The sequence below is a fragment of the Pristis pectinata genome, chromosome 5, assembly GCF_009764475.1.
Source record: "Pristis pectinata isolate sPriPec2 chromosome 5, sPriPec2.1.pri, whole genome shotgun sequence".
Lineage (NCBI taxonomy): Eukaryota > Metazoa > Chordata > Chondrichthyes > Rhinopristiformes > Pristidae > Pristis > Pristis pectinata.
Window position 1 is genome coordinate 92,579,515 of NC_067409.1, and position 12,032 is coordinate 92,591,546.

Consider the following 12,032-nt stretch of genomic DNA (forward strand, 5'->3'; position numbering starts at 1 on the left):
TATAGAAATAAAGTATTTCTTTTCTAAGGCTTTCATGCAAATTGTATTTTAAATAAACTTGTTTACTAACATATGACTTTGAAGCATGTTCATGGCAGTTGAGTGGATCAAACAGATATTTCTATTAATTTTACCAAAAAATCTATTTAAAATTACCATTACCCATTACCAGATGGCTACTTGTGGGAGACAAACTGTGACACTTCTTATATTTCAACAGTTTCTACATTTTAGAAGTACTTCATTGACTAGAAAGCAAATTGAGATGTCTTGATAGGAAGGGAAGGTGCTCTAAGTCTGACTTTAGATGAAGAAGTATTAGTTCCCCAATTGTTCAACTCCATATGGGATCATCCAGTCACCCATCGCAGATACACAAGTCCATGAAGAATGTTTGGCCTATGTTGCCCATCCTGATGAAGTAATCTACCACACTTTGCTAACCGCAAACATAACTCTGATCTTTGCATTTAGTTATCCCCTGTCATTTTCATTTTCTGTTTTACTTTCTACATCAAAATCATTTTGTTAAATATTAAAAATCATGTTTCAATATTTCCCCCATTGAGTAAAACTTTTCCAACATGAAATCCAGAGCTGGTTCAGAAGTTTGCTTTATCTGATAAAGGAGAGTCAACGTGAGGATTTGAAGAACTAAGAGAAAAGTAACAATATGCCATCCAACATCAAACGTAAGTCATGGCTGTAACAGGAGGTTGGGTTCCAATGGATCCGAAAAACGACACACACACGACAACAAGGATAAATCCTTCTAAGGTTCTGCAACATAAATAACATTTTAGAGGAAGAATTTGATGCATTAAATGCGGTGAATTGGGTAGAAAAATACCTCTGCTTGCGGTCGCACGAGGTAGCAACAACTCCGGAAATTTTACGAGGAATGTGAGAAGTATTCGTTTATTAGAAGAATAGGTATCAGAGGGGGGAAAAGTATTTGAAATAAAATTGATATGTTCATTTGCTAATTAATCATATTTGGTGAGAACATGGAAGTATTCTGGAAACTTTGAGGTAAACTGGCTTGGTGGATGGAGGGCGTGGCTGTACATTTATTCCATTGAGTTTATGGGGGAGAGGGTAAATCGTGGAACTGGATCGTTGAATAAGTAATATTTTACATTTGATTTAGAACAAGTAAAGTTTGTTGGTGTTTAAAAATTAGCAAATCGACGCTGAAATTGTCATCTCTCCTGAATATCTGAAAAGGATGTTGCTTGTTTTATAAAGGTGTAGCTTGTTTTGCAAGGATGTATTTTGTTTCATAAGTGGGCAGGCAGATTCCCAGCCGCTACTATCACCTGCTTTTGGCTCTGTCCGGAGGAAGACCGCCCACCTCCCTCTCCGACTTGCAGCCCCCGGGGTATCGCTGTTGGGTTGTGATGAGGCAGAACCAAAGGCAACCAGGCGCACTACAAGCGGGGGAAACCCAGCTTAGTATGGAGCTAGAGGAAGGAGAGATTACACACCAGAAGGAATGGTAAGAGTTATTTGGGAAAAGGGACACAATGCGCTGCGAAAGTGGGCAAAGAGCGGAGACCAAGTCCTCACGGCATCTTTATATTTACCTGTTTCATGTTGGGGACTTTTAAAATACTGGGAACGAGACAGTGATGGAACTGCGTTAGGATCACAGTCGGGGGTGGCTTGTTGGAAACCCATATGCCGAGTTTGAACGTAATGTCATTTGTAGAAAGAGTGACGAAGGTAAGCATCCTCTTTAATGTTCAGAGAGTAATTACCAACCTATATACATTGCAAACAGACGTCAGCTACAGGCATGTGAAACGCATAGATGTATTCTGTCGCAGAACGTTTACTGTAGATGAATTATTAATTGTTGTTGATGGAAACGGGCATTTTTGCAAAAAGTTGGTACTTTTCAAATGATGCAGAGGTGGGTTGGGGGGCGCAGACCTCAGAGGATTTGAACATGTGCGTGAGAATTTGGAAGTTTGGGACGAACGTATCTGGAGCCAGTGAAGATGAACAAGCATTGGGGTACTGGGGAAGTGGGACTTGGTGTTTGCTTGATCACTGCTGTTCACTATGTTTGCCACCAGCCATTTTTGGTTAATTGGGAATCAAGTTGTTTTTGTCGTTAGTAAATTTTAAAAAAATGAATCAAGCATCTCAAAAGTGGGAACAAGTATTTCCTTATCCCTAATAACATCATGAGATGTGATGAGATATCTTTATTAGTCACATGTACATCGAGACACACAGTGAAATGCATCTTTTTGCATAGAGTGTTGCCACGCTTCTGGCGCCAACATAGCATGCCCACAACTTCCTAACTTGTACGTCTTTGGAATGTGGGAGGAAACCGGAGCACCCAGAGGAAACCCACGCAGCAGTCACGGGGAGAACGTACAAACTCCTTACAGACAATGGCTAGAATTGAACCCGGATCACTGGTGCTGTAAAGCGTTACGCTAATCGCTACACTACCGTGCCTGCCCCATCATGTAAAGACAGAGGATGCCCTCGTATGCTGGAGATTAGTCCATTACTAACTTTACAATGCACCAAATCCACTTTGCATGCAGTTTTAAACCTGCTCCAGCAGTTGAGTGGAAACATGTTTAATAAATAGCTGTAACAGCGGAAAAACTCCTTTCTCCAGAACTAAATGTTTGCACGGCTCTTTCTTGGGAGGGAATGGTACACCATTATCACTCTTACTGCTGGTGCTGGATAAAGATGTACCCAGTGGAGTGCCCCTTCAGATGTACAAAGTTTAAAGGGAATAGGGTCAAGAGAGCAGAAGCTAGGTCTCAGAGAGGGCATGGGAAGATAATAGAGAAATTAGAGGAAGGTTTAAAAAAAAGTGGTATGGTCTTTGCACTCCGCATTAATCCTGGCAGAGGAAAACAGAAATGGCCTTGTACGGTTAAATCAGTTTTGTGCCACAAATATTGAAATCCGAGTCTGTTAGAGAAGATGGGGGCCAAGGTGGATGGTCATGGTGGGATAATGTGAGGGTTTTATTCTGAGTTAGAGCATCAAAGACAAAGGTGAGGGAACCATTAAGTGGATCAGTAGCTGGGTAAGTATGGTTCATTAATTCCAATTGTTGCCCAGGAGATGCTAACAGTTTACAATGCTTTTAAATTGCAGTACATCTGATTCCATCCAAGATTTACAAAGCACGCGGAGAGAAATGGAGACAGAATTCAGTAATGCTAAAACTGGGGAGGCAGTTAAGGATAGTGCATCCGTCATGACAATTACTTCAAACCCTTTGCCAAGCCACAAAAATGCTGTGATGGGTATCCACGAGAAAGAGGAGCATCAAAAGAAAAGCAGTGAGCTGAGGTCCGGTGCAGGACCACCAGTTTCCTCAGTCATAAGGCATGCCAAGGCAATGCCGAGCTCTGATCGAGCCAAGGTCCACACGCAATCGACCCAAAACTCCACAGGATCCAAAAAAATAGATTTGAAGCCTTCCATATTTGGAAAATCTCTTCAGACAATGGGAAGTTTATCTTCAATCACTATACCCATGCGGCTGGATGCTCTTGCCTATTTACTAAATCATGCTGTTCTGAATCCTTATAATGTGGTGCCCCAGGTGTCGTGCTTTGCTAGCCAATGCAATATAGCTACATGTAGAAATGTTGACACCAGCCTTTATGGCCATATCCCCCTGACCTGCTGCCCTTTTCAAGGGACACCACCTCGTGCAGTTAACTGTCCTTCAGTACCAACATACCTGAGCCAGCAACATAATTCTACAAATGCAATTTATCCCAATTATACAGGATATCATTCTGATCCTCTGTACTCTGTGCAAAGTCAGAATTATAATTACTCTTGTCAGGCAGTTGTCAATCAAGAAATAGCACTTAATTCAGATAGTAGATGGGAAAAGGTTAATTCTTCCCCCTCCATAACAACTACAACAAAATGGGACGATACCTCCAGGTCAATGCAGACCTTTGGAGAAATATCTTGCACTGAAAGGCGCAATAGTAGTTTTAATCAAGCCACGAGTTCTTGCACAAGAAATGATTTCAGAAGCACCTCAGTTCAAGGAAGCTCTGGGAACTGGAGAAGCAGTCAGAATAATGATCGTGAATGGCAAGACCGGAATCTTAGTAGGCCCACAGGAAAGTTTACTGATGACTCAAGAACCAACTATAGGAGGGGAGATGCAGGGGATGGCTATAAAGGGAGTGGATTTGGTCGGGAAAGATCATTTGGGTCAGACTTCAGAAACAGGAAGAGAAAAGAAGAAAACTCGTGGCCCTCTGGTAGGGAAATGCTTTCAGCTCCTAAACAAGTGCGCTGGTCAGGGAATGCAGAAAGCAGTGGATATCAAAAAACGGGACAGTCCATGCCACAAGAGGACTTCGGTTACATGGGAGAGAAAAGTAGGCACAAGGTGATTGAATCAACGGAGAAAGGGAAAACGTCAATCTTTGCTAGAAAACAAATTACATCAGTTGAAGACTGGGATGCAGAATACGACACAAAGCCATCAAAATCAAGTGGCCATGAAGAAAAATCATCTAGACTTAAACAAACTAAATACCAGAATAGGCCAACATGTGAAGATTGGGAGACTGACTACGCTGAAGAAAAAGATTCTAAGCAAGAGAACCCTTTACAGCCTGAAGACAAAATTATAAATGAAGGAAAAGGGGGCATTGGTGAGCCTGATGAGACATGCCAGTCCCCCTCCCTCATTTGTGTTGAGAGTAGCACATCATCTGAGGTCAGTAACATATTTAAGATCATGGAGAGTGACACTGCTATTGCTGCTACAGTGGGTGCATCTGGAGAAGCAGCAGACACAACGGATTGACACGCTAGTTCTGGGCCAGGAGAGTCAGACATTTGTCAACTTGCTGATTCCTGGAATCAACTGTCATCTGCAGAGCCTTTTGCAAAACCTGTAACTGATGCAATGAAGACTGTTAAGAAGGATCAACATAATACAGATAAAAACAAAGGGCATGAGGAAGAGAATCCAGTCATGGAGAATGTTAGTTCTGTAACTTTGATCAGCCCATGAGAGAAGTATCTGGTTATTTTTGAGATAGTGGAATCCAGGTATCAACAGTAGTTGAAAATGTGGTTGAATCTATTTGTTTTGCATAGAATAATGATCTGGCTTGATCAGTCTGATAACTTTCTTTGTACAATAACTTAGAATGACCAATTATAAATGTGCATGAGAATTTTTCTTCATTTTATCTAACATTTGCAAAATTTTAAAGTGTCTTATTTTGATCAAACATGTTAAGAAAAGGCAGTCTTTAGTATTAATGTTGAAGTGTGGTTGCCTTTTAATTTCCTTTTGGGATTTAGGATGGTCATTAAATGCTGTCTATTCAGGAAGAGAAATGTTAAAATAAACATACCACGAACACTGGGAATGTTCTCACAGCTGCTCCTGTTCTGCAGCTTGGTGAAAGTGTTGCAGAAATCCCATCTCCATGTAAATGTGCTCCACTGTATTGTTGATAAAGTTACAGCAGAGGAAAGGGAATAGCTGTTTGAATGCTTGCAGTCAAAGCATGACATGGTGTCTGATTCTGCTGGCTACATGACAAAATTACCAATGAAACACTACATCCTTTTAAAATTATTCCCCAGTCACAAACTTGAGAAGAAGAGGACTATTAAGTTATTTTTTGAAAGTTCTCCCTAGACAGTATTACAGAGATGCATCTTTACGATTATTTTCAGCCACACTAATAATGGTTAGGCATGGTCAGTTGGAAGGGGATACCACTTTCATTATTTAAGTCTATCGTTCGCACAACATTAGGTCAATTCTTTGACGAGATGGGTGTGTTTAAATAGTGAATGTGTTCCTATGGATCCAAGAGATGGCTTTATATTTGCAAAAATCTTTGTGTGATTTTTGTGAGCTTTGTGAGAGCCCCCTCATGGAACCCCATTGGCAACCTAAACATTGGGAGACCTTGGACTTTCTCACAATAGGGTCCGCTCTGTAAATGGTGTTAAATTTGCTAATCTGATATACTTGTGACATTTTAACTGCTGGTAGCAAATAGTTACAGGAATCACAGGGACTTCTATTTTGTGAAAAGACACAGCTACATGGGTCAAATTTATTAGTACTTAACCTGTTAGTTGTTTGATTTTGTGGAAATTATGAGTATTTGAAATGGTAAATAATGAAGACAAAATCAGCAGAGAAGCTTGTAAGAAAGAAAATTGAGTCTAACCTTGAGAAAAATAAGCCAAGCAATAAGGGCACTTCAATGTTAAGTCCTCATGGTAACCTGGGGCATTTTTTTGTACAGTTCTTGTAAGTTTGTTTTAAAGATTTATACTTGCTGTATCTGTAGTAACAAACAAAGGACGCTAACTGTTGTTAGGATGAACACTAACAGCAGACTTGAGTATAAATTAAAATATGCCTGTTTAGCTCTTGATTTTCCTTTTCCAATTTGGGATTCAGTAATTCTCCTTGTGTTGAAACAATTCAGTCAGCTTGAGAAACAAAACCCAAAGTGGTATCATAGAACTGAGGCATTTGTGAAAAACATGATAGACTTCATAAGGTTTATGGAAAATGACTTGTTTTGGAGTTAGTCAATCTAAATTGACGTAGTTGGTGCTTTAATTTATTTTGTTTTGCTTTACTTGAATAGAGAAGGGAATATTCCAGGTGTAATTTCCATGCAAAAGTTTTGTAAAGGAAAGAAAAGATTACCTATCTCAAATGTGGTCAGATATAATGGTATCTGTTTGAACAACCTGATGGAATAAAGCTGGTTATTCTGCATAGCTAAATTGGAGATAGGTTAACTCAACATATTTCTAGAGCCAAAAAGATCTAATTATATTGAGACTGGTACGTTCCTTTAAGTTACTTGGTGAACCTTTGCCTTTGCAATTTTTTAACACCAGCTCTTAACTATGGTAAATGTGTTTTTTTAAAATAACTTCTGATCAAAAAAAAAGCCATGCTTGATGAAAGTTAGCTTCTGGACATATCTAGGGGGTGGTGTAAATTGTAAGTGAAGGGTATAAGGCCCATGTGTAAAGTGCATTGTCTATTGCTCACAATTGCTGTTCTAAATTTTCAGTTTTACACTGTGTACAGGTGTGAATTTGGAAACTTTGGGTAAAAATATTGTCTATTTTTCCATTGATACCAAGCAAGGTGAAACCAAAATGCAGTGTCACTAAACTCAGTAATATTGTTTTGAAATACATTTGAAAGGAAAAGTCATGGTGTGTAGTTTTTGGCATTTGCAGCTTTTGCTTTGGTCATGCTGCAGTGACCCAACAGTGAGAGAGAATCAGAACTGGCTGTGACCTAACACCAGTTGGAGATGTTCAAATAGCAGTTTGCATCCCTCTGATATTTTGAAATGTTTAAAAAGTTTTCTTTTGCTTTCATTGCAGTTATTACATATATTTCTTCTGTTGGGTGAAGATTCTTAAAACCAAGCAAAAATAATATGATAACATACTGCTTTATTCCATTATACAATTCAATTCAGATTATCTGTACTTCATTCTCTGCTTAACTGTACTGCTGTAAAAGTTGCCCTGCCCTCCCTGACTACACGGTTCTTAAGCTGTGAAGGTAATGACCAAGGGTTACATAGATGTTATTTGATTAATAATTTGCAATTAGATCTCCAGACAAATATATTATGACTGTTACCAGTACTAATCTTGAGTTTTGAGTTTTCTGATGTTCTGTAATCATCCGTCCTGTAAGTTCAGTAAATCACATCATGTTGCATCAAAGGTTTCTTCTGGTCATTTATGTACCCTTCAAGACATCTATATTCGTATAGGGAAGGTTACCTATTTGAAAAAATAACATTCTTGTTTCAATGCAGTACTAACCTACAAATATTGATGAAGGGCTGGTCTTATTGCAGTGGTAGATTTAGTACAGTTTTTGAAAAGACATCGTAACCATTTGTTTTTATGAGTAACAATAAAAAGTTTGAAAATTGTTTTCCAAAAGATTGCATTGCCTATTCCTTTTATTAAACACATGTTCTTTTGTCTACATTACAAAGTTACAATTCATGTTAACACTGATGAAATTTGTTTCAGTTCCTCTCCTGTCTAAGAAACTATCAAGAGATTAGAACTGTTGGTAATATCTCTAAAGCACAAAGCATTTGACTTCTGAGTTCTACCAAGCGTCCAACAACAAATGAGCGTGTGGAATTGGAATGCAGTTAGTGGAACCCACGTTTTGTACCGTAATGCGGCTCTAAACTAGACAGTGGAACATTGAGGTGCAGGCAAACAGATAAGTTCAGAATTTAAGATAGCTACATGCAGAATTACTATTACTGTGATAGTAAGTCCAACATCTCTGGTTCTTTTAAGTCCCTGGCCTCTGATCTCTCCAAGTGCAGAAGGTGCATTCAGGCTGGTATTGAGAACCTTGAGTCCAGGCATTAGGAGCACACAGAAGCCCTGTGCAAAAGGTGGAAGAAGGAGTCCACCTCACAAACCAGTGATCCATCGGTGCCGTCAGGCACCTCCTGCCCTATGGCTGGAAGAGTCTGTGGTTCCCATATTGACCTTATCAGTCCCCTAAGAACCTGCAAATCCGGAGTGGAAGCAAGTCATCCTCCATTCTGAGGGGCTGAACTATCCGTGTATTAAAAACCCTTATATGAAGGTTCCTCCCTACCACAAACGTGTATGCTTACATGTTGTTATCTCAACCTCTGAGTAATACTTTCTATGTCAATATAATCAAAAATTCTAGAATGGGGATCCCCAGGAACCGTTCGGGGCGCAGTTGCAGGTCTCTCCACTAGGTAGCACCATTGTGCTTTCATTCCCAGCGCCAAACTTATCTCTGTTCACTGGGACGGCCGGATGTAACATTAAAGAACAGAAATGTGAGCTGCAGTCAGTTTGGCACTAGGTGCCAATATTTCGTTTCAGTACTGGTTTCCAAGCTTTTAGGCTCATTCACATCGCAATGGGGAGTTCTTGTAAATATTCATGGGGTGTCTTGCTGTTTAACTAATGTGCTTTGTGGGTTACAGACCTTTAGATCTAAATCATTTTAAACAAGGAATTCCATTGGTTAGTAGTGTAAGTCTATAAAAGAAACACGATTCAGGTTAATTTTGCAGAAGCATTAATACTGGAATGGAATGTCCTGATTTTTTTTTACATTACACGACTTGGACCTATTGCTCTAAGAAGTACTTCTACCGAAGTATTCATGGCAGGATTTTCCATTTCTCCAATGCTAATATGGGTTTCTGGACGATGCGTTTTTGAGGACATTTTAATGGATTTTTATTGATCCGGTTCTTCCATGGTTTGCATGAAAGAGAGGGGACCTGGAAGAGCGATGGCTTAGCGGACCGTGTAGGGTGAACGAGGAGCAGGGATGGACAGAGCGAAGGGGCAACTATAACCAAGGAATGCGCAACGGTAATCGGCCGCAGGGTGAAGCAGAGAGAGCAGATGACTGGAAGTGGACCGGGCAACGTGAAGAGGTGCGGGGTGACAAGCCAGCGCACCGGCTAGGGGGAAGCATGAACAGGCCGAGAAGGCAGAGCGAAGCGAGAGCGAACCGTGTGCAGGGCACAGAGGGAGCGGGCGTCAGGGAGCAGAGTGATCCAGAGTGGAGCTGGCAGACTGAATGCGGACCAGGTAGCGTGAAGCTCAGGCGGACCTGAAAGGGAGAAGGTAGGGAGGGCGATCAGCGGACCTGAGAGGAAGATGGCAGGGTGGAGCTCAAGCGGACCTGAAAGGGTGAAGGGCCAGCGGGCCGTGAAGGGTGAACCAGGAGCAGGGATGGACAGAGCGAAGGAGCAACGAACCAACAACGAACAATAGTAATCGGCCGCAAGGTGCAGCATGGAGAGGAGGTGAATGGAAGTGGACCGGGCAATGTGAGGAGGTGCAGGGTGACAAGCCAGCGCACCAAGGAGGGGGAAGCAAGAATAAGCTGAGAAGGCAGAGCGAACCACGTGTAGGGCACATAGGGAGCGAGCGGCAAGAAGAAACGCAGAGGCAGCAGGATGATCCGGAGTGGATCTGGCAAACTGGAAGCAGACCAGTCGGACTTGTAAGGAGGAAGGTAGGGAGAAGCACAAGCGGACCTGAAAGGAACATGGCAGGGTGGAGCCCAAAGCGGACCTGAAAGTGTGATGGCTGAGAGGACTGTGTAGGGTGAACGAGGAGCAGGGAAGGGCAGAGTGAAGGGGGAACTAATCCAGGAACGAGCAACATTAATAAACCGCAGGGACTGCAAGTGGACCGGGAAATGTGAGGAGGTGCAGCGTGACAAGTCAGCGCACCAGGTAGGGGGAGGGATAAACAGGCTGAGAAGACAGAGCGAGGCGTGAGGGAACCACGTGTAGGGCACAGAGGGAGCGGGCGGCAGGGAGAAACGCCGAGACAGCAGGATGATCCGGAGTAGATCTGACAGACTGGATGCGGACCCGGCAGCGTGGAGCACATGCGGACCAGAAAGGGAGGCGAGGCGGGGGTGGAGCACATGCGGACCTGAAAGGAACGGTGCAGCTCAAGCGGACCTGAGAGGAAGACGGCAGGGTGGAGCGCAGGCGGACCTGAAAGGGTGATGGGCCAGCGGACCGTGTAGGGTGAACCAGGGATGGACAGAGCGAAGGGGCAGCTAACCCAGGAACATTATTCGGCCGCAGGGTGATTGCTGGTGGGCCGGGCAATGTGAAGAGGGTGCGCCAGGGTGAAGGAGAAAACGACGCGGGTAAATGGAATTAGTGTAGATGCGTAGAAGGGCGGCAGAGGTATGGTGGGCCGAAGGGCCTGTTCTCTGCTGTGTGACACTATTGCTAATGGCATATGTTGATTACTGGGGGGAGGGGTGATTGGGAGGGATGACTGAGGGAGGAGTTGAGAGATGGCAAAATGGATAAGGGATAAGAAGTGGAGAGTGGATGAGATGACAAGGAGTGGGGAGTTAAATAAAAAGAGGGGGAATGGAAAAGCAGAGAGTGGGTTGTGGGCAGTTGAGGGAGCACAAGGGGAAGGGATAGGGAAAGGAGCAGGACATGGAATATGGGTAGGCAAAGGTGTTTAAGGGGGTAATGATCAACTGGAGGGAGAGGACGGTGTAGAGTAGGTTTGGAAGAAATAGTGGGAGAGATGGGGGGGGGGGGAATGGTGGACTTTACATTTTTTGGCCAGAATTTTGTTCCTTAATTACACTTTTAAGTCTCACATTCTATATGGTGCAGAGAGAAGTATGTTCAATATGTGTGAGCTCCAAGTAATGGTTGACTTGTTTACTGAAATATACAAACGAATGGATCTTAAGATAAGATATCTTTATTAGTCACATGTACATTGAAACACACAGAAAAGTGGATCTTTTGCGAGGAGTGTTCTGGGGGCAGCCCGCAAATGTCGCCACACTTCCGGCGCCAGCATAGCATGCCCACAACTTCCTAACCCGTACGTCTTTAGAATGTGGGAGGATACCGGAGGAAACCCACGCAGACAATATCTGTAGAACGAAGGTAGTCTGCCAACCTTTCCCTGGTGAATACCACCCTCCCACAGTGAAGGTGCACAATAAACCCTCAGAAAACGTGGACTGCTTCCTATACCTTGGAAGCCACCTCTCAACAAAGACAGCCATTGATGATGAAGTTTATCATTGCCTTCAGTGTGCAAAGCCTTTGGTTGTCTGAGGAAAGAAAATGATGATCAAGCCCTCAAATCTGACATAGAGCTCTTGGTCCTCAGGGCAGCAGTGAGGACCAAGAGCTTCTCCTGTATGTTTCTGACATATGTATTACCTATGTTGTGGATAGTGTGGAGGGCTGTCGAAGCTTACAGAGGGATATTGATAGGATGCAGAGCTGGGCTGACAGATGGAGTTCAATCCGGAGAAGTGTGAGGTGGTACACTTTGGAAGGACAAACTCCAAGGTGGAGTACAAGGTTAATGACAGGATTCTGGGCAGTGTGGAGGAGCACAGAGATCTGGGGGTTCATATCCACAGATCACTGAAGGTTGCCTCACAGGTGAATAGGGTAGTT